This window comes from Sinocyclocheilus rhinocerous, unplaced genomic scaffold (assembly GCF_001515625.1).
Source record: "Sinocyclocheilus rhinocerous isolate Xijiao unplaced genomic scaffold, SAMN03320098_v1.1 scaffold1538, whole genome shotgun sequence".
Classification (NCBI taxonomy): domain Eukaryota; kingdom Metazoa; phylum Chordata; class Actinopteri; order Cypriniformes; family Cyprinidae; genus Sinocyclocheilus; species Sinocyclocheilus rhinocerous.
The window spans coordinates 93,801-100,052 of record NW_015661872.1 but is presented as its reverse complement, the minus strand read 5'-3'; the positions used below and the strand labels follow the sequence as shown (position 1 = coordinate 100,052).

General features: G+C 37.0%; 1 long non-coding RNA gene across 1 annotated transcript in view; it reads right to left on the bottom strand.

Annotated features, from left to right (window-relative positions):
* LOC107726612 (uncharacterized) overlaps positions 1-653 on the bottom strand; it is a 7,342-nt gene extending 6,689 nt beyond the window's left edge. Inside the window, exon 1 of the long non-coding RNA XR_001638287.1 lies at positions 524-653. This is a non-coding gene — a long non-coding RNA (uncharacterized LOC107726612). The remainder of the gene's footprint in view (positions 1-523) is intronic.
* Between the last annotated feature and the right edge of the window lie 5,599 nt (positions 654-6,252).

Here is a 6,252-nt window from a genome sequence, read left to right as displayed (position 1 = left end):
TTGTTGAATGTAATGGTTGTCTGTTTGCCAGTCATTCTGTTCTTTGTTCCCTTTGGTTTTTGCCTTATTGTTTGTTCTAGTTTTTCCATGAAATACCAGCACAGAGATCCTTGCCTCTGCCTATTTTCTGCAGCTTCTCCACAACATTACAGTTTTTTAACTAGCGTGTCTCTTTGACTAGTGCATTTTTTGAGCCTATATTTAGTATAAGTAAAATACTTAAGTACTGTTAAAATCAGATACTCGAAGTCTTTTACTCAAGTTGTTTTGGAATTGGTGGCTTGTAACGTGTAGTGGAGTAATTTTCACTGTAAGGTATCTGTACTTTTACTCAAGTATGGTTTTTAGGTACTCTTTACACCTCTGCTGAAGGGCCTGACGTGACTAGGCCAGTCCCTGTCTTAATCAGCTGGATCTCACTAGTAGTCAGTGACCTACTATTCAGAGTTTGCTATTTCTAAAGCAGTTCAATTGTCAAATCTTAAATATTCCCATAAAGAAAAACAAACTAACATCAACTTACCGGTGACGTTGTCGTGTTTTCTTCAGTCTCCAGCCATAAATTAAAGAAAACAAGGCATAATCCATGATGGCAACAAAGATTAACAAACAAAAAATAATTAACGTTATATCAAACGATATCAGGGGCCCGTTCTTCGTACATCGCTTATTTTATCCGAGATGAAATGTCACATCCAAGATGATGTAAGACTCGAATACAATTATGAAGTAATAATTTTATGACGAATAAATCTCTCAGTGAGTAATATTGGCTGTGTCTATAGTATTAAAGACTATGATGCAGATAACATGATCTTGACCCTTAAGAAACTTTAATTAATGCTGTCACGAAACAAATCTGTTCAAATATACATAGCCCCTTTTAAACCAACCCATGAAGGCGCAATTATCTCAGATAACTCAATCCAGCCATACTAATCATCAACAACAGGTGCTTTAGAAGAACCGAATTAGCCGGATCCTGATTAGCGCGATGATATCATCTTGTATGTGACATTTCATCTCGGATAAAATAAGCGACGTACGAAGAATGGGCCCCGGGCCCCAGGCCCCAGTTCTGAGGCATTATACAGCGATGTTGATAAATACCAGTGGCATATTAATGCGCGATCAGGTAGTAGTCTGATTCAAAGTAGACGGATTCACGATCACGAGGGAGTCGAATGATTATGTCCCTTACCATTATTTTGATTTATCCCATTGAAATTAATCTTTTAAACATGTTCACCAAAAAGACTCTCCCTGCGTCCCAATGTTCATACTATCCATCCTAAATAGTAGGTGAGATTATAATAAGTGTGTCCCAAAGCATAGTATGTTGAAAAGAGTATGCCAAAAGTCCCCGGATGGTCTTCTTTTTTTTTATAATGAAATAAATAATTTACCAATGCAATCAATCAGTGGAATACCTCACTCCACCATCAAGGCAATGTTAACAGCCTGTTTTAAGCATCAATGTGTGTGCATGTGTGTTAAGGGTTATGAGACAGATATGAGAGCACTGAGAGCAACACTAGTCTTTCATGCTGTTGTTTTTATAATGCACTCAAAGGAGCTCTTAAAATTAACAGAGGGAAAGAGAAAGAATAGATCCGTGCTGCACATGTAGCGGCCTGCAAAAACACATTTTATAGCTCTTTAACAGATGTTGATGACATTACATACCAGTCTTTAAAAAAATAATAATAATAATTTATTTAATGCAATTAATTACATTTAATCACTTTTTTTATCCATGCCCAGCACTAAAAGATGCAGCATGTGGCGATTTGGGCACAGCGGTGGGTGTAAATCAAACACAAGGGCTCCGACACCTCTGTCAAGGGACTTAGGTGTTTGACATGCCAACTGTGGCCTCAGATGTAGAAGCATTTCAAAGGTACCATGTGATGGAACGCCACGTGCTAATGAGAGAACGCTGGTCTGGGACTTGTCACCAGATAATCCACCCACTTTCAAGCCTGAAATAGTTTAAAGCGGAGAGAGAGAGAAAATGGAACAGAGCATTACAGTGCTAAACAGCAGTACAGTTTTGACACACTTCTCTTATCTCGTGCCCAGGCTAACCGAGACCCCCAGGCTACTGACAGCGGAGAAAGAAAGAGAGATGCTGAACATCAGCAGAGACTGACATGCTTCTCTTATCTTTCGCCTAGGCAACTGAGAGAGAGACGGCATCAGTCGTGACCCTTTACACAATGCCACAGACGACTAAAAGCTAAACGCCGTCACCATCCAGATCTCTGAAGAAGTTGTAAAGACCCCAATTTAAATATATTATTTATATATAATAGCGAAGTCTGTAAAAGTTTAATAGTGATGTTTTAACATTAAAAACCGAATAGCGCTGCCAAGAACTGCACAGATTCGCAGCTGTACAGGTTATATTTACACTCTAACAAGAACTGCAGGTTATATTTATACTTGAACATTAACTGCAGGCAAGGATCCAAATATGTGTGTGTATTTCCACATGGTAAAGCCATTCGCTCTTCATGCCTGCTCAAATGTGTTTATTGATTGAGAATGAAAACACCCTCTAGTCCATTTATGTAACATTATACAGGGTAAATTTAACATGGTAGATTATCCCGCTATCCTATGTAGACCACACTGTTTAGCCCACACTAGAGACCAATATGTGAATTTAATAAAGCTTGTTCAAATTTGTTGTCTGTCTAATCAGGGTTCGTTTAGTCTCTGTGCAAAGCCAAGCTGGACTAGACTGCGGGCGGTCCGTGAGGCTGAGGCCATAGGGTTCAGTCTTGGTTACCATTCACTGGACAAAACATCACTCATGAAATCATTCATTTAACACGACGCAAAAGGCTGCGCTCAGATTCACAGAGCAAACAGAAAGACTCCGAATTTTCCATCTGACAGAAATATCTTTATATGCTAGGGTAAATAATTCATATGACTTCGTGCTTTATTCTGTTATCATCTTGGTAATTAATATTTTAGGAATTTTCTGCTTTTTATAATCCAAGATTTGGTCAAAATGGGTAAACTTGGCAGCATGATCAAATAATAAGTCAAGAAAGAGTCATTAAAAATCACAGCTGAGATTCATTCCAGATGATTCTGCAGTTATGTGCTGCAGGTATGTTGTAGGCTGCGTTTGAAATGGCATACTTCCCTACTATACAGGTGAAAAACAGCATGTGAAGAGTATGTCCAAAGTCATTCTTAAAACAGTAGCCGAAAAGTTATATACTTCCGATGAGATTCTGAAGTGCACATATAATGGACACTTTAATATCCCATGAGGCCATGGAAGAGGATTTGTGAATAGCAGTGAAGCAATGCATCTGATGCTTGTAGGTCACATGACAATGTCAAAATGATGTAGTGCGTCCGGATTAAGCTCATACTACACACATTCATATATAGAATGTACTTTTTTTAACGGTCGCAAAGTAATTACTTATTCAAAAGAAGTACCTTCATAGGGAGTATGCAATTTCAGATAAATTTGTAATTTTGTATGTTGGCGTCTCCCTGGTTCCCTCACCAAAAAGCAATAGGATTTTTCCATTGGCTTTTGGATTACTGCATCAAGATATTCCTCAAAAATTAACACAACTTTTATGAATTGTACTTCTTGAAGCCTAAATAAAACAATCAGAAGTAAAAAGCTAGTTGGACTCTAACTACATCGTAAAATTGTATGAGTTTTCTTGCTCAGCACGAACAAGAACGACACAGACTCTGTAGTCTAGTTTAGTAAACCCAAAAAAGCTTAAAAAGTTGTTTATTATGCATTTTATGTTTAAGAATAAAACAAAATAACTGGAGCTTAGATCTTATTTAAGTCATTTAACCAAAAACCAATTCAAAAAAACTTGACTTTGAGACAATGGTACCAGAAGTTCAAAAATTTGAACTGGTTTCCAAGTTTTAGGATTAATTTACAGCACTCTATTAAAGACAACTATGCATCCAAATATGGATATTTCCCTACCATCATAGTATGCAAAGAAGCAGTACGCCAAAGTATGCCTGAATATGCAGTATTTGTGAAACAGTAGGCAAATAATACCCAGTTGTCTACTGAGATTCTTAATAGTGTTCTCTGGTGTATACTGCAAATTTGGAAGGGTATTCAAGTATTTTGTGCATACAGAAAATTTGCACACTTATTATACATACTAGGCTATATACTGCAGAAAAGTTACCAAAGAGATGATCATGTAGAAGAGAAGAGATCATAAGAAGAGATGATCATTTAGACTTCAGATCAGAAACAACCAAGGTTCATGAAGACAGCATGCAAATAGCCTAAAACCAAACCGAACAGATGTAAACACATATAGGAAGCAACTAACACTTTGGATGTGGAATTGATGTTTATGATCATGCTACACTGAACAAAAGGCTTTAGAGAGTATTCCCAAAGATCAGTCACTTTTAAGACGTTTATTCAGTAATCAGCCAAACTCAAAATAAAACAAATCCCAATCATGTGAATCAGTCAGTTTCTTTAGCGCCCTAATCTCAACCATATGCTCAAACTTTTGCCCTCTGCTCTCAGCTACCGGGCACCGTTAGACACAATGACGCATAAACGGAGAGGCGCCCGTGGCTCCTCGCTCCCACCGAAACGGATACGCTGGAGTTTTACACGGTGATTAATCACACAAACAGACACGCTATGCTGAACATGCCCCCTGATCACCTCCACAGCGGCCGCCGGGCCATAAGGAGGCGGCTCGGCCGACACAGAGGCCACTTTGTGCAGCGAACACAAGCGATTGTTGGTCGGGGCGACAGGGTCCAGTTGTGCACATGAAGGTGCACATTGTGCGGCTGTTTTGACAACCTCGTCGAGAGACGCTGAGGATTTCCTGTTCGCCAGACTTTACTGCCCCTAAACGATTATACAATCTGTCACAAAAGCCTTTCTCCTGGGGAAGAGTGGAGTGTGTGGACATCGCCCGCCATCTACTGCTGGATTAGAGGTAGTGCACGTGACTTGACTTCAAATTCATTTTGGAGTCGGACAATGCAAGTGTAGCCTACATATAGGTTTTCAAACTTCGATTTCAAGTAAAAAAAAAAAAAAAAGGAATATATGGCATTAAAATTTGAACTGTTGGTTGAGACAAAAAATGAAAAGTAACTAAATTTTCAGCTTTCTACAGGTGCTACAGAGCACCAAAATAGCCAGACACAAAGTTTCCTCCCCCCACCCAGGCCATATCCCACCTGAACACATAACACACCTCAGTACTGTACATCTGTAAATAACTCATCAAACCTTCATCTGTAAGCAAGCATATACACACATTCACAATTCTGTCTATGGACATTTTCTTTTTCTCTATATTTTTATTTTATTGTTATTTATAACTTATTGTCTATTCTCTTTATTGTTAGTGGTTTTATTAACTTAATTATATGTACGTCTGCACTATGTACTTTCTGTACTGTAAGCTTCTAACACCAAATCGAATTCCTTGTGTGTGTAAACACTTGGCAATAAAGCTCTTTCTGATTCTGATTCTAATTCTGAACTTGCTGCAGTGATTAAGGCCAGACTTAACCATGGTTTTACTACAAATAAAACAAAACACATTACTATAGTTAAACCATGGTAACCACAAATTAACCATGGTATTTGTGGTAAAACTGTGGTTATACCAATGGTAATCAATACGCCAAAAAAAACATGGTTACCATGGTTAATTTTAGTCAAGGAGACAAACCACTATAAAATTGTATAAAATTAAAAACATATTGTTACATCATTTTATGAAGTGTTTAAAATATATGTATGTGTTTGGGGTCAGTTTTTTTTTTAAACGTTTTTAAAAGACACCTCTAATGCTCACAAAGGCTGCATTTATTTGATTAAAAAGTAAACACAGTAATATTGTGAATATTGTAATTTAAAATGTTCTGTTTCTATGTTAATATATTTTAAAACTACATTTATTCCTGTAATGAAAAAGCTGAATTTTCAGCAACCATTACTCTAGTCTTTTAGAAATCAATCTAATATTCTAATTGGGTGCTCAAGAAACATTTCGTATTATTAATATTCTTGTGAAAAGCATGATACATATTTCAGGATTCTTTGAGAAATAGAAAGTTTGAAATAATAGCATTTATTTGAAATATAAATGTTATTGTAAATGTTTTTAAAAATGTTGACTGTTACTTTTGATCAATTTAATGCATGCTTACTGGAAGAATTTATTATATATATTTATATATATATACAGCACT